Below are 23,434 nucleotides of genomic sequence, written 5' to 3' on the forward strand. Positions count from 1 at the left end.
CCAGCGATCACCTTCACATGCTGCCCGCCATCGCACGAACCTGCATGATCGCCCGCTTACGCATGCTGCTCCTCATCGCAATACCCTGAACGATCGCCCTCCTGCGGATGCTGATCACCATCGCACAACCCTGCACGATCGCCCGCTTACGCATGCTGCTCGCCATCGCACAACCCTGCACGATCGCCCGCTTTCGCATGCTGCTCCTCATCGCAATACCCTGAACGATCGCCCTCCTGCGGATGCTGATCACCATCGCACCCTTTCACGCGATCATTCACCTGCGCATGCTGCTCGCCATCGCACAACCCTGCACGATCGCCCGCTAACGCATGCTGCTCCTCATCGCACAACCCTGAACGATCGCCTTCCTGCGGACGCTGATCACCATCGCACCCTTTCACGCGATCATTCACCTGCGCATGCTGCTCACCATCGCACAACCCTGAACGATCGCCCGCTTACGCATGCTGCTCCTCATCGCACAACCCTGAACGATCGCCCTCTTGCGCGCAATCATTCACCTTCACATGCTGCTCGCCATCGCTTACCATCACGTGATCATTATCGCCAGCGATCTTCTTCACCTACGCGGCAGCACGATCCCTCGCCGTCGCGCCATCGCTTGCGTTCGTCGCCTCGGACACGTGTTCATTTACCTGCCCACCCTCACGCCCACTCGCCTGCGCGCCCGCGTGATCGCTCGCCTGCGCGCCCGCGCGATCGCTCGCCTGCGCGCCCGCGCGACCGCTCGCCTGCGCGCCCGCGCGACCGCTCGCCTGTGCGCCCGCGCGATCACCCGCGCAACCATTCGCCTTTGCGCGACCGTTCACCCTCGCGCGACCATAGTTCGCGGCGAATTCCACAGCCGGTGGTAGCAGCAGGGACGCGTGCTCCTAGACGGCACTCGGGATCACCTCCATCCAAGCACAGGTTGGTATTGCAGGACGAGGACAGGTCATTACAGCATTCTTCCCCACCTTCTTTTCAGGCAGGTACTGTCGTGTCCACTCCAAAGGATCGCCCGATCCCTTTCACCTTAGCGAGGATTTCGGACTCTGTGTCCTTTGAGCAGCAGACTTGGTTTGGTCCGCTGGCACGGGCGTTAGTGAGGGTTATGAAACCAGCACTCGCCGGCCAGGGTAACAAACCAGCGGCTGTCTCTCCTACGCTGAAGAGAAAGAGAGGAGTGGACTTCGTGGTGACTTCCCCCAGGGCGAAGTTGGTTCCCAAGAGGTCGGTCTCGAGGGTCCCCTCTCCTGCACGAGTACTCTCTCCTTCTCCCGTGGACGAGGCCTTTCCGTCCTCAGGTGAGTCCAGTGGACCGGTAGTCTTCCCCCCGGCACCAGGGGGGGAGACTTCGCTTCAGGCAGGAGAATTGTCTCGTGAGGAAGGGGCCCCTCGAACCTCGTTGTTGGGATCCTGTATCCCTCCTAGGAGGGAGCCCAAGGATTCCAAGACCATCCCTAAATCCTCTGCAAGGATTCGACAGGAACCCATGACTACCCAGGGGAATGTCCACGTATCACCCCAGGAAGAGATTCCTGGGGCAGGAGACTTAGCTGCCAGCCCGCAGGGAGGAGAACAGCAAGAGTCCGAACATGCCTTCTGGCAGGTCCTAAGCCTGATAAGGCAACTTAACAGTCTTACGGATCCAGTCATCCCCCCCCCCGTGAAGGCAAAGACACAATTCTGGATGAAGTGTTCGACGTTCGGAAGGCCCCTAAGACCAGTGCAGCTCTGCCCTGGTCTCGGGGGCTGAAGAGTGCCAGAGCTAGGGCCAATGCTCAGCTCGCACTTCTTGCCTCCTCCAGTCGTTCCACTGCCGGGAACAAACTCATCCCTCCTCCTCGCCTTCAGCAGAGGAGGTATTTCGAGATCCTGGGTGAGCACAACCTCGCTCTTCCGCTCCATCACTCTGTGGAGGAGCTGGCGAAGGGAGTTCCCTTGGAGAAACTCTCTGCCCGGCAGGTGTCGTTCTCGGCGGCAGAGATCCTTAACCACGAGAAGGTCGCTAAGTGTGCCATGCAGGCCACTTCGTGGCTGGACTTCTGGTTAGGATCTCTGGGCATCCTATTGCGATCTGAGGACTTGTCCAAGGAGACCAATAGGAAGGCCCTAGAGACCTTCTTGCTCTCGGGCACCCGCTCCATCGAGTTCTTGGCGCACCAGGTTACCACCCTGTGGGCCAACTCGGTGTTGAAGCGTCGCGATGCTGTGTCCGAGAGATTCCATCCGAAGGTCCCCGCCGTAGATGTGTGTAGGCTCCGACATGCCTCCCTCCTGGGGGAGAGCCTGTTTGAGCCTCAAGACTTGGAGCGAACGGCTGAGAGGTGGAGGAAATCCAGCACGGACTCCCTCCTCCACAGGGCCCTTACAACTCGGCCCTATAAGCCTCCAGCCCCGCCACAACAGCAGCAACAGCCTCGTAAGGCTCCAAAACAGGCACCGGCAGCTAAGAAAGTGGTGTCTAAGCCCCAGCCCTTTCCAGCCAAGGTCAAGAGGGGTGGTAAGTCCTCCAGGGGAGGCAAGACTTCTAGGGGTGGCGGCCGCGGCCGCAAGCCCTAGGGGTGGCAGTCCCCCTGCGTGTCCACCTGTGGGGGGATGCCTTCAGCGTTGCGTCCGCAGGTGGCAACATCTCGGGGCCGATGCTTGGACGATCTCGGTGATCGGCCAAGGTTATCGCGTCCCGTTCACGTCATCTCAACCTCCCCTGACAGCGAATCCAGTGTCGTTGAGCTCCTATGCCATGGGATCGGCAAAGGGGCTGGCCCTTCAGGCCGAAGTCAAGACCATGTTCGAGAAGGGTGCTCTCCAGGAGGTCGTGGACGGCTCTCCAGGCTTCTTCAGTCGACTCTTTCTTGTAAAGAAGGCTACTGGAGACTGGAGACCTGTCATCGATCTCTCGGCTCTGAACAGGTTTGTCAAACAAACCCGGTTCAGCATGGAGACAGCAGACACAGTCAGACTTGCGGTGAGACCACAAGACTTCATGTGTACACTGGATCTAAAGGATGCGTACTTCCAGATCCCAATCCATCCGTCTTCCAGGAAGTACCTGAGATTCTGCCTAGACAACAAGATCTACCAGTTCAAGGTGCTGTGTTTCGGTCTCTCCACAGCTCCTCAGGTGTTCACCAGAGTGTTCACCCTGATTTCGACTTGGGCGCACAGGAACAGCATTCGTCTCCTTCGTTACCTAGACGATTGGCTGATCCTAGCAGACTCGGAGTCGACCCTTCTTCGACACCGAGACAGGCTTCTAGATCTTTGCCAGGATCTGGGGATCGTGGTAAACCTCGAGAAGTCCTCTCTGCAGCCGTCCCAGCGACTGGTTTATCTAGGCATGCTAATAGACACCAATCTCCACAAAGCCTTTCCATCAGACGACCGGATAGCAAGGCTGAGGAGGGTGGCGGAACCTTTCCTCAGGCGAAAAGAACTCCCCGCCCAATCGTGGTTGCGTCTCTTGGGCCACCTATCCTCCCTGGCCCGTCTGGTTCCAAACAGCCGCCTCAGGATGAGATCCCTTCAATGGCGGCTCAAGTCCCGGTGGAATCAAGGATCCGATTCCCCGGACACTCTGATCCCAATGGGGTCTCTGGAACAGACGGACTTGCGGTGGTGGCTGGCCGACGAGAACCTGCGAAAGGGAGTGAGTCTTCTCGTCCTTCCCCCGGAATTGACTCTGTTTTCGGACGCGTCAAAAGAAGGGTGGGGGGCGCACGTTCTGAACCAGAGGGCCTCAGGCCTTTGGTCAGAATCAGAAAAGTGCCTACACATCAACCTGCTAGAATTGAAGGCCGTCTTTCTGGCCCTTCAACAGTTCCAACGGTTCCTGGCGGGTCACTCCGTGGTGGTGATGAGCGACAACACCACGGTAGTGGCTTATATCAACAAGCAGGGAGGCACTTTTTCGCAACAGCTATCCCATCTTGCAGTAGAGACTCTGAGGTGGACCGAAACCCACTCGATAACACTATCAGCTCGCTTCATTCCTGGCAAGAGGAATGTGCTCGCCGACAGTCTGAGCAGGGCTTCGCAGATAGTGAGTACCGAGTGGTCTTTGGATCCTCAGATAGCCAACAAAGTCCTGACTTTGTGGGGTTCCCCGACGGTGGACTTGTTCGCGACAGCCTTGAACTTCAAGCTGCCCCTGTACTGCTCACCAGTCCCGGACCCCAAGGCACTCTGGCAAGATGCTTTCCAGCAACGGTGGGACAACATCGACGTGTACGCCTTCCCACCATTCTGTCTGATGAGAAGGGTGCTCAACAGGACCAGACTATCGGTCAACTGTTCCATGACTCTAGTAGCTCCGCTATGGCATCACGCGGAATGGTTTCCGGACCTTCTGCAACTCCTGACGGAACTCCCAAGGGAGCTTCCTCCACGACACGAGCTTCTCAGACAACCCCACTCCGGTGTCCCTCACAGGGCCGTAGCCTCGCTTCGGCTTCACGCCTGGAGACTATCCAGCGTCTCCTCGCGGAGAGAGGCTTTTCGCAACAGGTTGCGGAGAGAATGTCTCGGCACCTGCGAAGGTCCTCTGAGGGAGTCTACCAAGCGAAGTGGAGAGTCTTTTGTGGTTGGTGTCGTGGAAGGGGTATCTCTCCACTCGATGCCACTATTCCAGCAATAGCGGACTTCCTTGTGTATCTGCGAGAAGAAATGCGCCTTTCTGTCTCGGCAGTGAAAGGCTATCGCTCAGCCTTAAGCTTGGCCTTCAGATTGAAGGGCGTGGATATTTCTTCATCGCTAGAACTCTCTTTACTCATACGTAGCTATGAGCTTACCTGCCCCCAGTCGGAAGTGAGACCCCCTCCTTGGAACGTGGTTCGAGTTCTCAGGTCTCTCAAGAGACCTCCCTTCGAGCCATTACGCCAGGCCTCCGATTGCCACCTGTCTTGGAAGACGGCTTTCCTACTCGCCTTGGCCTCGGCCAAGCGAGTTAGTGAACTTCATGGTCTCTCGTACGACATCGCCCATTCAAGGGGATGGGGGGAGGTAACGTTCAGGTTCGTCCCTGAGTTTGTGGCCAAGACTCAGAATCCTGGAGTGCCGGATCCTCGGTTCGACTCTTTCAGGATCGCGAGTCTCCGTTCTGTAACAAACGACCCAGACCAGCTGCTACTATGCCCAGTGAGGTGTCTGAGGTACTACTTGAAGAGAACGGCTGCAGTCCGTCCTCATGTGCGAGCTTTGTTTGTGAGCACAGGCAGGACAAAGAGGAGGGTCACAAGGAACACCATCTCTGCTTGGATTCGAAGGGTTATCCACCATGCCCTGAATCCTGACCCTCCTCCGTCACGTCGCCCTCGGGCCCACGATGTCAGGGGTATTGCTACATCCCTGGCCTTCAAGAGAAACTTCTCTGTGACGCAGGTACTTCAAGCGGGGGTCTGGAAGCGTCAAACGACCTTCACAGCCCACTACCTGCAAGACGTGACCCACAGGAGCCTCGATACGTTCTCTATCGGCCCTGTGGTGGCTGCACAACAGCTGGTCTAACCTCAGGCTCCTTTTTGGACAAGTAGCAGTAGGTTGAGGGCGTTGTTACCCGGTCTTAGTCTGTGTGAATGAAAGAGTATGTCTGACCCTTACTTCTTTCTTCATTCTCCCCTCTCTTGGGGAAGCAGCATCCTGGTCCTCGCATAGCTGACCTCGACCTCTGCAGGTAACCCATGCTTCTTTGTGCTCCTAGTATTAAGCTTAATACTGTTGCGTCTCCCATACCCTGACGAGGTGGTATGGGGAACGTCCTATCCTAGAATTCCTATCTGAAGGTCTCAAGGTCAACTTCATAGGACGAGTCACACTCTCCTCCTCACACTACTTATGTAGGCCACTCGTTCCTAGCGATGCTAGGAACCTGTGAGGTACAGGGGCTCCCTCTCTCTAGTGCTGCTCACTAAGGGATCGAGCCCCCGGGCAAGCCGAAGTCAGTAAGGCTGGGGACTTTCCACCCTTCCTAAGGGGTAAGTCACCCTTTGTAAATAGCGTGGTTTGTATTTCGGTTACGGAACAAATGACAAATTCGAAGATAATTTGTATTTTTCCTAACCATACAAACCTTAGCTATTTACACATATGTGCCCGCCATCCCTGACCCCCAAGTCAAGTCCTACCTCTAAGTGAAGTGAAGCAAGTCACCGGTGTGTGGAGGGGGGAGGGGTAGCAAGCTACCCTTCCCCACCCCCCGCTAACTAGCGCTGGGGTAATTAACCCTCGTTAAAAACTATTGGCTCGTCATTTCAGCTGCGCTAAAAGTAAACCCTTTGTAAATAGCTAAGGTTTGTATGGTTAGGAAAAATACAAATTATCTTCGAATTTGTCATATTTTGCAGCGCAGCCTCAACCTGAGTTAACTTGGCGTGCCGAGGTCCCGCAGCATATGAAGCACCTAGCTTCTCTGCCCCATGTTGAGCACCTCTCTCGTTCATGAGCGAGGCTCTCCTTACTTCAGTAGTCCCCTCCTCCCCCTGGAGTTTCAGAAATGAGTGCTCGATTTGTTGATGCCTTGATCCAGCACTTCGGAACATTTCTCCTCAGAGGAAGACAACGATGATGTGCGCAGACTCTTACAGTCCCAGACCCTCACCATCGTGCCCATAGTGCACAACAGAACGCTTTGTGGTTTCTAAGGCCAGGTCCTTCTGGACCTCTGCCTCAGGCTTCCTCCCCTTACAATGAAGAGCCTGTTTTTTTTGCTGTGGGCCAACACACAGGACTACTTTTATAGCCTTGCTCACCGCCATCCAACCTCATGCCTCCTCCTGTAGGAGCACACAAAACTACTTGCTAACCTCCTGTATGAGAGATGATGAATTATCGTGCTTTGTCTCATGCAGCTCCAGCGTGTGGACACAGACCCAAGTTTTGCGAGAGAGGGTCTTGTGCAATGTTGCGCACACAATCACTGAGCATTAGTGAACTGGGCAGGCGAGCTCCTCACACTGACAAAGGTCTGCTCACGGCTTCGGTCGCACGTTCACATTATCACAGTTTCTGACAAGCACTACTTTGGTAACACTTGCGCACTCACCATCATACACTACTTTTGTGGCACAAGCGCATTCTCAGGTAGACACTACTTTGGTAGCTCACTCACGATCAATTGTTCACACTACTTTGGTAGCTCACTCACGATCACATGTTCACACTACTTTGGTAGCTCGCTCACAATCACTTGTTTACACTTCTTTGGTAGCTCGCTCACGATCCTGTTCACTCTACTTTGGTAGCGTATGCACGCTCTACTGAACACGCCACTTCAGTAGTTCATGAGTGCTCCTGTACGTACTACTTCGGCAGCTCATGCGCGCTCACCGGTAAGCACTACTTCTATAGCTTATGCTTGCTCACCTTTACAGCAGCCAGATCTAGCGAACAAACACAATTCCTCATCTGTTTGGGTTTGCCTAGAGAACACTTAAAGTGCGCTCACTCTTGCAGCATCTCAGCGGGAGCCCTGTCATTTACGAAGGATGCTCCATGGTTTGTTGAATTGGTAAAGGATGTTGCCATTCCACCTTTGGACCCGAGGCATGGGAGCTCTACCGCGAAATAGACTCCTCTTCCTACTGTACCCCACCCTCAGACAATTATCGGCTGTCGCCTATAGAAATTGTCCAGACCGAACCATCCGCACCTCCCTCGGAGCCAGCTGTGTCTCCGCAGGGTTTGTGACTGACAGAGACCCCAAGAAATGAGTCATCTTCACTCCTTGCAGATTTTACAACCCATCCTCAAAAAAGTAGGGACACAAAGACCCTTCCTGAGACCTAGGCCTCAAAATCCGAGACCCTAGATCGTTGTAAGGGCATTCTTGGTTCTGTTCCAGCTTCAACTAGACTGGAGGAGCGCAATCTCCCTCCTTAGCCCTTTATTCCTAAAAAGTAACTAGCAAGATCCTCTAATTCCCTAAACTAACCTACAAGGTCATCGATTTTCTTAAACCAACATACAAGTTCTTCTAAATCCCTAAACTAACCTACAGGGTCATCTATTTTCTTAATTAAACCAACCTACAAGCTCCTCTAACTCCTTAAAATGCTCTACAAGCTCCTCGTATGACCCCCAATCAAAGCTGGTCTACATCTTCGGGCACATAAACTTATACAGGAACCTTGGGTTTAACTGACTTAGGGCACAAACAGTTCCACCTTACCTTATACATTGTTCAATTCAATTTTGTAAGCAAGGTTTCATATTCTACGAAAATGCAAGTAAATTAGTATTATAAAGATGATTAGTAACAAATTAGTTCAAGTAGACTCTCCAATAATGATTGTTGCAATTACAGAAATTCTGCTCAAGTCAAAGAGTTAGAGAAATTATTTTTGTGTATCTGTTGATTACAGAGTCTGGTACTGGCTTTGTTAGTGTTGAGAGAAATAGAAAAGATATTGATACAGTATTTTTCAAGTTGAACAGTTTGGTTAAATATATGCATGTGTTAAGAAGGGTAATTGTATTATACTTTAACATCATATTGAATAAGAATTTACTGTAAAATATGGTTGTGTCTAGTATTTTTGTGTGTTTTTGTATCAATCTATGAAAATGTAAACAGCAATGCTGTTTCCAAATTTGAACATTGATGTGTGGTGGTGGTGCTTTATTGCTCGTCGGTATTTGCTGTTACTTATGGAAGCTTTTTATTTTCTTTGACACAGTCATTACTTAAAAATTAGTTCCAGTAGAATTAAACTATGAAAAATTTACGAATTAGATCCCACGTGCTTCTTAATGATTCCACTTTGGGATTAATTAAGGAGTATTAATATTCTTATGCCCAAGAAATATTTTTTTATCAAAGAGGGAGCGTAAATAAAGATTTTGTTTTCATTTCAGTGATGGGTACATGCACCTTCGCTAATCACTCAGAACGATTTGTAGATCCTAATGTAGATGCATATACCCAGAACATCAAGAGGATATTATGAAATATGGAGAGATGTTCTCTGTTTGGAATTAAATATGTCGTTTTAACTAATACCCTTTTTGTTCATTCACAAGGTACAAGTATATTTAATGTAAATTTTTATATCAAATATTTATTTGCATTTATGACTGTTATAACTATACAAATATATTAATCCAACAGAACAAGAGGCACGAACAGCTCCATAACTTCATACTGGAAGCAACGACATTATACCTTTACCTAACTGTAAAAAGCGGACTACAGAAAAACCTCTGTCCTCGATCTTCTAGATATGTGTAAGGACCAATTTCATTTTGTTACATGACCCAATGTTTTAATTATATGTTTTTATGTGAAAAGGTTTTGTGATCAGACAGGCTATTCCAGATAGTTGAAACCTATTGGTAAGTAAAGAGAAAGACCTGGAATCCTAGGATAGGTAATGTGAGTGAGCATGATTATGCTAGCTTAAGTCTCTTTGTTCCAACACCTAATACAAACCCTTTCACTCTTAACAATTGATATATTACTTCAGGGAGGCTGAAACTAGCCATAAAAATTTTAGCGAGGTACAACTACCTGCCTCTAATTAGCTTGGGCTAGCGGTGGTAGATCAGCCACCCCTCTCACACACACAACAGTTATATGACATCAATTTGCTTTTGGCTCGTTAACCTAAAATAAAAATGGCTTAACTTTAAATTTGTTCTCTCTTCAGGAGTGTTTGTTGATCTTTGAGGATCTCTAATATGCAGGTTTGGCCGGGCATTAAAGGATGCCCTTGTAGCACCTTCATGTCGGCTGTGGAGACAGATCCTGATGACCTTTATCCTGCTTGCAGACGTTACTTCTGCTCGCAAACGTTACTTCTGCTCGCAAACGTTACTTCTGCTCGCAAACGTTACTTCAGCTTACAGACGTTACTCCGGCTTGCAGGCGCTACTCCTTCTCCCAAGGATCTTGTGACGAGCGTTGGGAGTGGTCATGCTCCCCGTGAGTGCGGTTCTGTAGATGATGAAAAAAAAAAATTGGTAAAAGGATTCTTCTCCATCTGGGTCTTCCTCAAAGGCAAAGAAGTCCCGACTTCTTACTCCAGCGTTTCATTCCCTCCCCATTGATGACTGACTGACCCCAGACGACTGTCAGGCGCAAAGTACTCCATCATTTCCCTTATCGAAGTGACGGCGCCATCAGCCATAGTCTCTTTCCGTTAACACTATGCATCAACTCTGGCCTTCTTTGGGGATTTTGGATCCCCTCTTTAATGAATAGGTTTTAGAAGTACCACAGTTAGAGGTCCAGGGGAAGCTCACTCCTGCCTCCTCATTGGTTGACCACAGTCTTTTCCTGTGAGACTGGGATGGATGACTCTCCAGTGCTTCTCATGCCCTTATTATTATTATTATTATTATTACTTGCTAAGCTACAACCCTAGTTGGAAAAGCACAGGGAAAATAGCCTAGTGAGGAAAGGAAACAAGGAAAAATAATATATTTCAAGAACAATGACATTTAAATATATATTTCCTATATAAACTATGAAAACTTTAACAAAACAAAAGGAAGAGAAACGAGATAGAATAGTGTGCCCGAGTGTACCCTCAAGCAAGACAACTCTAACCCAAGACAGTGGAAGACCATGGTACAGAGGCGCTGGCACTACCCAAGACTAGAGAACAATGGTTTGATTTTGGAGTGTCCTTCTCCTAGAGGAGCTGCTTACCACAGCTAAAGAGTCTCTTCTACCCTTACCAAGAGGAAAGTAGCCACTGGACAATTACAGTGCAGTAGTTAACCCCTTGGGCGAAGAAGAATTGTTTGGTAATCTCAGTGTTGTCAGGTGAATGAGGACAGAGGAGAATCTGTAAAGAGTAGGCCAGACTATTCGGTGTATGTGTAGGCAAAGGAAAAGTGAACCATAACTAGAGAGAAGGATCCAATGCAGTACTGTCTGGCCAGTCAAAGGACCACATAACTCTCTAGCGGTAGTATCTCAACGGGTGGCTGGTGCTCTGGCCAACCTACTACCTACCTAACTGCAGCACTCTCTGCTTCTGGTCTTCCACTCTCCGTTCATGCAGGTCTAACATATGAATGAGAGTAGTTGGGTGATTCTTTTGAGGTGAATCCAGAAGCTGACCACAATCAGCTTATTTTGCAGCGCAGCCTCAACCTGAGTTAACTTAGCACGCCGAGGTCCCACAGCATATGAAGCACCTAGCTTCTCTGCCCCATGTTGAGCATCTCTCTCGTTCATGAGCGAGGCCCTCCCTACCTCAGTAGTCCCCTCCTCCCCCTGGAGTTTCAGAAATGAGTGCTCGATTTGTTGATGCCTCGATCCAGCACTTCGGAACGATGATGTCCGCAGACTGTTACAGTCCCAGACCCCCACCATCGTGCCCATAGTGCACAACAGAACGCTTTGTGTTTTCTGAGGCCAGGTCCTTCTGGACCTCTGCCTCAAGCTTCCTCCCCTTACAACGAAGAGACTGCTTTTTTTTGCTGTGGGCCAGCACACAGGATGACTTTTATAGCCTTGCCTCCCGCCATCCAACCTCGTGCCGCCTCCTGTAGGAGCACACAAAGCTACTTGCTAACCTCCTGTATGAGCGCTGATGAATTATCGCGCTTTGTCTCGTGCAGCTCCAGCGTGTGGACACAGACCCAAGTTTTGCAAGAGAGGGTCTTGTGCAATGTTGCGCACACAATCACCGAGCATTAGTGAACTGGGCAGGCAAGCTCCTCACACTGACAAAGGTCTGCCCATGGCTTCGGTCGCACGTTGACATTATCACAGTTTCTTACAAGCACTACTTTGGTAACACTTGCGCACTCACCATCATACACTACTTTTGTGGCACTAGCGCATTCTCAGGTAGACACTACTTTGGTAGCTCGCTTGCGATCACCTGTTCACACTACTTTGGTAGCTCGCTCACGATCACTTGTTTACACTACTTTGGTAGCTCGCTCATGATCCTGTTCACACTACTTTGGTAGTGTATGCACGCTCTACTGGACACGCCACTTCAGTAGTTCGTGAGTGCTCCTGTACGTGCTACTTCGGAAGCTCATGCGCGCTCACCAGTAAGCACTACTTCTGTAGCTTATGCTTGCTCAGCTTTACGGCAGCCAGATCTAGCGAGCGAACACAATTCCTCATCTGTTTGTGCTTGCCCTTCTTTGGGTTTGCCTAGAGAAGACTTTAAAGTGCACTCACTCTTGCAGAACCTCAGCGGGAGCCCTGTCATTTACGAAGGATGCTCCATGGTTTGTTAAATTGGTAAAAGATTTTGCCATTCCACCTTTGGACCCGAGGCATAAGAGCTCTACCGCGAGATAGACTCCTCTTCCTACTGTACCCCACCCTCAGTCAATTATCGGCTGTCGCCTACAGAAATTGTCCAGACCGAACCATCCGCACCTCCCTCGGAGCCAGCTGTGTCTCCGCAGAGTTTGTGACCGACAGAGACCCCAAGAAAGGAGTCATCTTCACTCCTTGCAGATTTTACAACCCATCCTCGAAAAAGTAGGGACACGAAGACCCTTCCTAAGAACTAGTCCTCAAAATCCGAGACCTGAGATCCTTGGAAGGCATTCTTGGTTTGGTTCCAGCTTCAACTAGACCGGAGGAGTGCAATCTCCCTCCTAGGTCTCAACCCTTTGTTAGGGACATAGTTGACCACTTTGACCCACTCCAGGCTCCTATGGGTGTGACCTCGGAAGTGGATGATCCACTCGAACGTTCTGATCATTTGAATGATGTGCGGCCTATACCCACCAGTACTGAGATTTTACCCTCAGAACAGAAAGAGTCTAAAATGGAGCAGGTTGCAAAGTGCTCTTTGCAAGCCACTTGGTGGCTAGCCTACTGGTTATGCTCGGTATGATATCTCTTCCGTAAGGAAGATTTTTTTGCCAAGTAGAAACAGTGAAGCTCCTGACACACACACAAAACGAGTGGTCTAACTGGATACTGAATTGACGAGACTTCATCATTATAAGATTCCAAAGGCATTTGCCAAAGAGAGAGATGCTCAAGCTTCGCAATGCGCCTATAGAGGGTCCTTTCCTCTTTAACGTAGAGGACATCGACTGGAAGAAGGTAAATCAAGACTCCTCCACAGGGAGATGGTATCATCCCCTTACTCCTCAGCATCACCTATGCAGAGAGCTTCTTTGGTAAATCCTAAAGAGTCATAAGAGAGGGATGAATGCTCCTAAACAGTCCACCGTCGAGAAGCAAGGCCCCAAGCAGTCCTTTCATTCGAAAAGTGCTTAAGGCAGAGGAAGTAGAGATGGTCACTCCCGCTAGGGGGTCCATTCCTCCTGCCCGTCCATCGGTGGGAGGATACTTACAGAGCAGGTGGAAGGGGTGGATGGTACACAGAGTTGAAACTTGGTCAGTGTCTGTCCTTGCAGGTTACCACGTCCCATCCACTCTTTCTCTTCCTCCTTTGACTCGTCATCCAGTGATGATGTGTTCCTATGCAAAAGGATCCACAAAGATCTGCTGCCCAGATAGATTTACTTCCACATAAAATCTTTAAAACTCTACTTTAGATTTGTCAATATTAAACCCACCTCACTCAGACTCTCCGAATCTGTCTTAGTAATGCTAGAGAGATGTTGAAGACAAAATTTCTTTACAGACAATATCGCTATGAATGTAAATGGGAGCAGCAGTGTAACAATTATTATTACTCTAAATTCTGCTTACTAGCTTGAATTCAGAAATGACCTTTACCTTTGTAACACATAAGAAGAAAGGTACACTCGCTACCATCACTTTCCCATGTTACTCATTGTTTAAAGTACTCTCTTCAGTGATACTTTTGCTATGATAAACATCTTTACATCCACTTACCGGGACTTATCCTAAACCAATAATTAATCCCTCTTTTCAATACTTTGCTAATGCACATAATCACGCAATGAAACGAACAAAGATACGAGTTGGGATAACTAATCTAATCTCTTTATTATGCAAAATTATGACAATAATTAAGTGGACATCTTACTATTCTTAAGAACAATGAAAAATAATTCAAAGATCAATTAACACAGAATCAAGTAAATGAGAAATAAGAAATACCCAGCTAGATAAACAAATTAAAGGTTACTCAACTGTATTCCTAAAGTAAGACTCGAGGTCTATTGCAAAGTTTTGTAAGTAAGTTAAGGTATACCATGAGGTTAATCACGTAGTCATGTAACCCGAGTCTTAAATACCATATAAAAAATACACCAAAATGTGCCAAGTACAATAAATTCCACTCACGCAGCCCGAATTATCTAATGAAATTGTATGATACCTAATCTAGAAGGGGGGAATTGTGTGATTCAAGGCTCGTGGCCTGAGTAATGATAGCATCTTCAAGTTAACACTTTCTTCCAGCTGGTCCACCCCTACACCTCTGATTCTTAAATGACCAGGGTTATTGGATCAGGTTTAATATTTGCCCTCTCCTCCTGATCTAACGATTCATGTTCACAGGGACTCGTTCGGCTTGTGCTGGATAATTGTTTGGTTTTAGGGGGAAATGTCAAGGGGTGGACCAGAATTCAATTCCATCAGGGTAGGTGAAACTTCAGGACGGCTCTCAAGCGAATGCCCTGATCTGGGAAATTTGTCTTTCCGTTATCCCATTACAGTAGGAGGTCTGTATGCATAGTTGACGGAACTTGAGTTACCATATCAAGTTTATCACTGAGCTTAATTGTCTTTTATCAAGTGAGTTTTTTTTCATATTTTCAATTTATAATACAATTAAAAATGTATTTATCAAAAGGCTTTGTGCAGTAGACAAAACATATTTCCCAGACTAACACACTTGAACTGGAGAGATAAAAATGAAATGCTTATAAGTTATTAATACTTACAGATAATTGAAACTAGTGTAAGCATTCTTTCTTGAAATAAGTAGCTAAATAGATTTTACAAAAATAGAAGCACGTACGCTGTGTATGTCGTTTGTCTCATGTTTCTACCGCCATGACATCTCGAAGACAAGACTCTTATATCGAAGCCAATTATACTGTAGTTTACCCATGTCTTAATAGTAGAAAACGAACAAGTATTTAAAGAGAATATATAAAAAGAAGAAAGAGGGAATAAAATTCCTCACAGTAATAATGCCTGACCTAGTTTGAAGAACGGATGCCATAGTGATATTAAATCATCGTCCCCACTAAACTGATGTCATTTATGGTTAATTATCTCGTCACCCCAAAATGGCTTCTGAGATAGAGTTGACTATTAATTTCTAACTCCACAATGAATCATCTTTACAAGCGTTATTACAGTTATTGAAGGATTATCGCAAGGTCAGTTATCGTGTACTGTTTCTGAGCTCCAGCTCCGAATTTTGGCCCCAAAAAAAATGTGATTGGTATCTTATTTTTTCTGCACATTTTGATTTTTTTCTTTGTAAAGAATTAAAAGAATATTTAAAATTTATGTTTGATAACTGAAAAATTTAATTGTTGGTGAATGTATGCCCACATCGACGGATTAACTTTCGGAAATGAAAAAGGTTGTTATACAGTATTATGTCTTAGTTCCGTTACTGTAGACATTGGGTCATTACCTCCACCAACGAAGTTGGAAGGAGGTTATGTTTTACAGGGGGTAAAACACATCATCACTGGATGAAGAGTCAAAGGAGGAAGAGAAACATGTTTGTGTCCTTGTTTGTTAGTGAACACCTTCCTTGTGACAATTTTCATCGTAGAGTAATGGAACTTGCAGGGATTAACTTTTATGTAAAAAGCTAGAAATAATTAAAATTTGAAAATTCAAGGTCAGAGGTCAAGGTCACGGTCAAGCAAAATGTCCAATTCACGTAATCAGCCCTCAGTTTGGATATCTTTGTCACAGAGACTTTAAACTTGGTACATATTCGAGTGTATGGAAATCCACGCCAATTACTAAATGATAAGGTCGAAGGTCAAGGTTGAGTCCATGGTCAAGGTCAACTCAAAAGGTCAAATTCCAGTCATCATTTATACGGCCACAATTTTAATCGTAAAATAATAAAACTTGCTGAGATTTTAAAGTGTTATCTAAAGAGCTGGAAATTGTTACATTTTAAAAGGTCAAGGTCAAGGACGAGCAAAACGTCTGTATCACATATTCAGCCATAAGTTGGGACATCCTTGTCACCGAGACTTAAAACTTGGTTTATATTTAAGTGTAAGAAAATCCACGCCAATTAATACATGTTAAGGTCAAGGTCAAGCAAAAGGTCAAGAAATAAGCTGATGCAGCGAAGGTTTGTGCTTTACTGAGTGCCCCTATAGTTAATATTATATGAATTCACGCAGTTTCTAGTATTATGTAATAGTAGTTAAAACAGTCTAGTGTTTGTAGGCAGAGAAACATGAGATTACGTATAAGAGATATTTGTCTCGACTCGTTATGACAGGTAAATTTTTTTATTCGTTCTGGTCTATTCATGTTTAGATATTCTTTATGCTTTCAAGAGGCTTCAAAATGAAAAAAAAACTTATTTTGAGATATTCATTCATCACACTAATTATCCAACAAACCATTAATAGTTGGTATTTGAAAAACTGTCCATTGTTAACGCTTAAATATCAAACTATTTCAAAGCTGTGTAGTTCAAAAAAGTTGGTCTCAGTACATCAAACTCCTAAATGGTGTCAAATAACTGCCTGTTTTTATGTTTTGAATATTATACTTGTTTCTATATAAAAATGTAGTTTTCAATATTAATCTTACCCGATGATCATGTAGCTGTCAACTCTGTTGCCCGACAGAAATCTACGGTCGGGATACGCCAGCGATCGCTATACAGGTGGGGGTGTACACAACAGCGCCATCTGTGAGTAGGTACTCAAGTACTTCTTGTCAACAAGAACTCAATTTTTCCTCTGTCGTGCCTCCGGCAAGACCTACTAATACGCCGTCCCTAACTGGATTTGTTTTCACAACTTTTTGGTGAAGTACACTATTCCAGTTTTGAGCTTTCGCTATGCAGGGGTTTTATCTTCATTTCAAAACTTGAACTCGTTTTGGATAGATTTTATTATGGTGACGAAGAGAGTATGGACTCTCTTTCACTTTTAAATGGCCGACCCTTCCCTTAGACGGAAGTGTTGGTGTCGAAGAGAGTATAGACTCTCTTTCACTTTTTATGACCCACCCTTCCCTTAGACGGAAGTGTGTTTAGGTTTTTGGTAATTTTGCTTAACAAAGTTATAGATTTATTTTATATCTCTCCGCCATTTATAGGCCTCTTCGATTAACTTTCCATTTATTATAAACTTATAAAAATTAATTTTTATGTTTATTTATATGCGACCTTTCCTAATAGTAGGCGGTCCTTACTTGGAACCGAAGTTAATTAACATTGAGCCCGTCATATCGTTTTTCCTGTTAAGAATTTATGCTATTTTAATTTTAATGTTTTTGAAAGAATTTCTTTGATAGTCTCGTACTGTTTTCAAAGTTGAACTGACATTTTGTTTAGTCTCCGCAGTTGTTGACGTTTCAGAACGTTCAACTTGCGCTCTATCGTTACGATAGAGAGAGAGTATTTCACGGTTTCACGTTGCAGTAAGAGTAAACCGATTCTAGCGTTTCGTTCATTCTTTCTTAGCTTAAATGGTTTTAATTCTAATAAAGGAACTTTTTATTTGGGAAACCTTTCAGTTTTTTTCCTTTAACAAATAATATGTTTTAACGATATATATAATTGGGCTCATCTCTCAGGTTCTAAGTCAAGAGAGAGAGAGAGAGAGATAGAGACGGAGGGAGAGAGAGGAGGATAAATGTTTCGTTCAAGCGGGTAACGTTGTTCTCGTTTTTTGCTCTTCTCCCTAGTCGCTATAGGGGAAGAAGGTAAAACGTTTCTAGAGTTTTATTCTTGTTCCCAGGCTTTATGCGGTGAGAGATTTTAAACGTAGTTTATTTGATCTAGTGTTTAGTCTCTTTTCCAGCCACTGAATTCTTTATCTTTCATTATGTTTTTCTGTTACATTGTAATACTGTTTTCGCAATTACTACCTTTTAATGAAGGATAGGATTGCGTGTTTCAGGTACAAACCACTTAAAGTTTCGAGTTCAGTGAAATAAGTGCAAACAGAAAATCAAAAGTGATAAAGTGATATGCGCAAAGTGTTACAGTGTTGCGTTCGAGGGTTCGTCTGTTCGTGCCAGTTGTTCACCTAGTCCGATACCTCTTACAAGCTCCCAAGCCCAGGGGAGAAGTAATGTCGAAGGACTTATGGGTTCCACAGGCCTTGATCGACGAACAGACGTTTCCCTCCGTGGTTTCGGGTGTATCCACACACGTTGCCGACGTGATCACCCCACCCACACAAAGACGAGAGAGCCCATTTATTCCTCGTCTGCGGAAGAGGTTTCTCGCAGAAACCATGGACCAAATCTTGCAGCTTTTAAGTGCAAGTCGGTCCCTTCCGCGCAAGTCCAACGGCCTAGGTGTAGCCACTGGGTCAGTTCGGACTCGCTGCAGTACGACAACTGCACACCTCCCAAGAGAGGCAAGGTGGTACCGCAACAGGCAGTAACTCCGTCTGTTGCCGCACCAGCTGTTTTAGACCCTCAGTCACAACGGACAGTAGCTCCGTTTGTTGTTGTCTTTCATAGACCCTAGTGGTCCATGCTGCAGACTATACAGTCTCAGCTTGCTCCTTCATGCAGGAGTATCATGCTGGAAGGTTGACAATGCACCTGTTAACCTACAACCCGCCGAGGTTGTGCGCTCAGCAGATACTGCGGCTGCCTGCTCCCACCCTCCACCTGTGAGAGCTCCACCACCGATGCGCAGTCCACCCTGCCAGACGCATGTTCTTGCTGCACCATCTGCTAACATGCGTGAGCTACTGCATCAGCAGTGGGAAGGTTCTGTAGAGTTGCCGGGTTCCAGCACTATGCGGCATTCTCCGCAGCCCATGCAGCATGCTCTGCATACCTTACAGCATGCTCCGCATACCATGCAGCATGAGCCGCATACCTTACAGCATGCTCCGCATACCATACCGCATGCTCCTCAACCCACCGCAGCCCCTCCCACGCACCAGCACTCTGCTTTTGGTGTTGCCAGCTCCCACACTCCGACTGCGGAGAAGGTTGACTATGCACCCGTGGGCCTACACCTCCCACGGTTGTGCGCCCGGCATGGCTTCCTGCTCTCACACTCTTGTTGTGAGAGCTCCTCCACCCATGCACAGTCAACCCTGCCAGATGTATGATGACTCCCACACACAGAGCACTCCGTTGCCGTGCGTGAGCTACCACAAGCTGCCGTGTTTTGACACGGTGTGTCAGCCTCCGCAACACACTGTGGTTACCGCCACTCGCCAGCAGCAAACTAGTCAGTCAGGAGTTGAGGCTTCCCCACACAACTTTGGTTGTTGCCAACTCACAGACTGTCATACAGTTACATGACGTTGCCTTCTGGTCTGCTACTTATACACCAGTGCTGTATGTCCTCACGCTCCTGTTGTGGTTGACAGTTCAGTTTTTGACAGTTCACAGACTGTCAAGCAGTTTCATAACGTTGCCTTCTGGTCTGCTGCTTTTGCACCAGTGAAACCCTCACTGAGAGAACCTAGCTTTTCTCGGATATGGTTCCTGTAGATGAGAAAGTGCTGTTCTCCCTCCTTCTGATATTCCCTTGAGGACTCTGTCATTTGGAGAGGAGCCTTAAGCTGCTTAGCCTCCTATGGACTTTAATTTAAGCATAACATGCTTCCAGGGAGGGTAAATGGTTCCGCTTCAGTCACTAACCCCGTCTGTTGCCACACCTGCTCCCATAGACCTTGGGCTTTGTTGCAAGACATGCAGTCCAAGCTTAGTCCTTGATAGAGGATTTTTTACGGAGAAGACCCTTCTTGCCTACGACCTTCCTACCGGTTGGTTGTACGCCCTGTTGACGCTGAGGTATCCTACTCACGTCTGCCAGTTGAGATGGTTCCTCCACCGGTGCGACCCAGTGTGGGTTGCCAGTCGCACGTTGATGTTATGCTATTCTCGGAGGTGGTTGTGGACGTTCAGTGTGTCACTGGGAAGACGTTCAACAACCAGCAGAGGTGACTTGTTGTGACGCAGTGCGGCAACCTCAGCAACCCGATAAGGGGTTGTCTGTACTACCCAGACAGTCTAGACAGTTTCGGGTTGTCGCTGTACTTCCTCGCTTCCCCATGGTTGACAGTTCACAGACTGTGCAGCAGTACCATGATCTTGTGTCCGGCTCCGTCACGCATCCACCAGTGCGACCGGATTCAGCGAGTCAGACGTTGCCCACTCCGTTGACGTTTCCTCATCAGTTTCGGATGAGGAACCCTCTGATGAGGACATGGCTGAACAAGAAGATCAATCCCCAGCCCTGCTATCCATCCAGAAGATGCTGAAGAAGGAATACGGCCCTGTCAGGCTGTGGATGAGTCTGGTTAGGACACTGTCATCCGTGGTGCATTTGGTGTCACTTGGAAGACTACACCTCCGTCCTCTTCGGTTTCATCTAGCTCTTCACTGGAAAAGGACAAGACGCTAGAAGCGGTCTCGATCCTGGTTTCCGGAAGATAAGTCTGGTCTAACCTGAGGAAAGGACTTTATCAACCTTTTATAGGGTCTTCCCCTGACTGTTCAGACTCCCAACCACGTTCTCTTCTCAGATGCATCGGACGTAGGCTGGGGTGCGACCTTAGGCGGTAGGGAATGCTCGGGATTATGGAACTCGCGTCAAAGGACAATGCATTTTAACTGCAAGAAGCTTCTGGCAGTAAGTCTGACCTGGAAAAGCTTCAGGTCTCTCCTTCAAGACAAAGTAATGGAGGTCAACACGGATAACTCCCTGCTTTGATGTTCATCTCCTAGCAAGGAGGGACCTACTCTCTGACATGGTGCGAGTTCGCTAGTGACCTCCTCTCCTGTTCAACAGGTCTAGACTTTTCACTAGTAACAAATTTCTTCCAAGGCAACTTGAATGTCTTAGCAGTTTGTCTCAGTAGGAAGGGACAATAATTCCAACATATTGGACCCTCCACAGAGATGTATGCAAGAGACTTTGGGTCACCTGGGGCCATCCAACCATAGATCTCTTCGCAACCTCGATGTCCAAGAGGCTCTCACAGACCCAGCAGTGGTTCTTTTAGATGCCTTTCTACTTGATTAGTCTCATCTAGATCTATATGCATTCCCTCCGTTCTAGTTTGTCAACAAGGTACTGCAGAAGTTCGCCTCTCACGTTGGGACAAGTTGACACTAGTTGCTTCCCTCTGGCCCGCGAGAGAATAACTTACCGAGGTACTTCGATGGCTAGTAGACGTTCCCAGAACTCTTCCCCTAAGGGTGGACCTGCTACGTCTGCCACGCGTAAGAAGGTACTCCAAGGCCTCCACGCTCTTCGTCTCACTGCCTTCAGAGTATCGAAAGACTCTCGAGAACTAGAGGTTTTTCGAAGGAGGCAACCAGAGCGATTGTTAGAGCAAGGAGAACATCCACCCTTAGAGTCTACCAATCGAAGTGGGGAATCTTCCTAAACTGGTACAAGTCAGTATCCGTATCCTCGACCAGTACCTCTGTAACTCAAATAGCTGACTTCCTCTTATATCTGAGAAAAGAGCGATCTCTTTCAGCTCCCACTTTCAAGGGTTACAGAAGCATGTTGGCATCAGTCTTCCGTCACAGAGGCTTAGATCTTTTTAACAATAAAGATCTACAGGACCTCCTTAAGTCTTTTGAGACCACGAAGGAGCGTCGTTTGGTTACACCTGGTTGGAATTTAGACGTGGTTCTAAGATTCCTTATGTTAGACAGGTTCGAACCACTTCAATTAGCCTCCCTGAAAGATCTCACCTTTAAAACTCTTTTCCTGATATGCTTTACCAGCTAAAAGAGTCAGTGAGATTCATGCCTTCAGCAAGAACATCGGATTTTCATCCGAAACGGCTACATGTTCTACATCTTGGTTTTCTAGCCAAACACGAGCTGCCTTCTCGGCCTTGACCAATATCGTTCGTTATTCCAAACTTATCGATATGGTTGGAAATGAACTAAAAAGAGTATTATGTCCTGTAGAGCTCTTAAGTTCTATTTTTAAAAACCTTTATGAGGCCCGTCTGAAGCTTTATGGTGTTCAGTTAAGAATTCATCTTTGCCTATGTCAGAGAATTCTTTATCCTATTATTTTCAGACTGTTAATACGAGAAGCTCATTCCCTTCTGAATGAGGAAGACCAAGCTTGGCTGAAGGTAAGGACACACGAAGTTAGAGCTATCACAACTTCCGTGACCTTTTAATAAAGTAGATCTCTGCAAAATATTTTCGACGCAACCTTTTGGAAAAGCTAATCAGTGTTCGCGTCTTTTATCTTAAGAATGTCCAGCCTCTTTACGAGAACTGCTACACTCTGGGACCATTCGTAGCAACGAGTGCAGTAGTGGTGGGGGCTCCACCACTACAATTCCCTAATTCCAGAACCTTTTTAATTTTTCTCTTGAAATATTTCTGGGTTGTCCGGAAGGCTAAGAAGCCTTCCGCATCCTGGTTGATTTGGCGGGTGGTCAAATTCTTTCTTGAGAAGCGCCTAGATTAGAGGTTGTGATGAGGTCCTTTAGTATGGGTTGCAGCCCTTAATACTTCAGCACCTAGGAGTCGCTCAGCATCCTAAGAGGATCGCTAGGCTCAGTAAGGAAGACGTACTTAAAAAGGCAGAGTAATGGTTCAAGTCGACTTCCTTACCAGGTACTTATTTATTTTATGTTTGTTATTTTGAATAACGGCTAAAATAAGATACGGATACTTAGCTTCTTTGTTAACATGTATGCTGGTCTCCACCCACCACCCTGGGTGTGAATCAGCTACATGATCATCGGGTAAGATTAATATTGAAAAATGTTATTTTCATTAGTAAAATAAATTTTTGAATATACTTACCCGATGATCATGAATTTAAGGACCCGCCCTTCCTCCCCATAGAGAACCAGTGGACCGAGGAGAAAATTGAGTTCTTGTTGACAAGAAGTACTTGAGTACCTACTCACAGATGGCGCTGTTGTGTACACCCCCACCTGTATAGCGATCGCTGGCGTATCCCGACCGTAGATTTCTGTCGGGCAACAGAGTTGACAGCTACATGATCATCGGGTAAGTATATTCAAAAATTTATTTTACTAATGAAAATAACATTTTACAATCTTTTTCATCTTTGCACGTGATACAGTTGGCTTCATGAATTCTGGTACACTTCACGAGAAGCTTAGGAGACGTCAGTGTACCGGAATTAGTGAAGCTAACTGTACATTGAGGAAAACAGAAAGCTGTATCATGATGCATGGATAGTTAGTGAGGTTTAATTACCTCCACATTATTTCAATGTCTCCCTTTTCATTGATGAAATGAAGGGATTATAAGATAAATTTCTACATCACTTGTTTTGTCCCATTCTTAACTGTAATGTTTACTCTATTATTCAGTCTTTGTCCTTCGAGGGACACTACAGTCAGTGTACTAAAG

The 23,434-nt window shown here is 46.7% G+C and overlaps 1 long non-coding RNA gene across 3 annotated transcripts in view; it reads left to right on the forward strand.

The window, feature by feature from the left end:
- The window catches only part of LOC137634673 (uncharacterized), a 78,656-nt gene that overhangs the window by 36,656 nt on the left and 18,566 nt on the right, over positions 1-23,434 (forward strand). For all 3 annotated transcript variants that reach the window (XR_011042556.1, XR_011042555.1, XR_011042554.1), the window contains exon 3: positions 9,110-9,225. This is a non-coding gene — a long non-coding RNA (uncharacterized lncRNA). The remainder of the gene's footprint in view (positions 1-9,109; positions 9,226-23,434) is intronic.

The sequence above is a fragment of the Palaemon carinicauda genome, chromosome 45, assembly GCF_036898095.1.
Source record: "Palaemon carinicauda isolate YSFRI2023 chromosome 45, ASM3689809v2, whole genome shotgun sequence".
Classification (NCBI taxonomy): domain Eukaryota; kingdom Metazoa; phylum Arthropoda; class Malacostraca; order Decapoda; family Palaemonidae; genus Palaemon; species Palaemon carinicauda.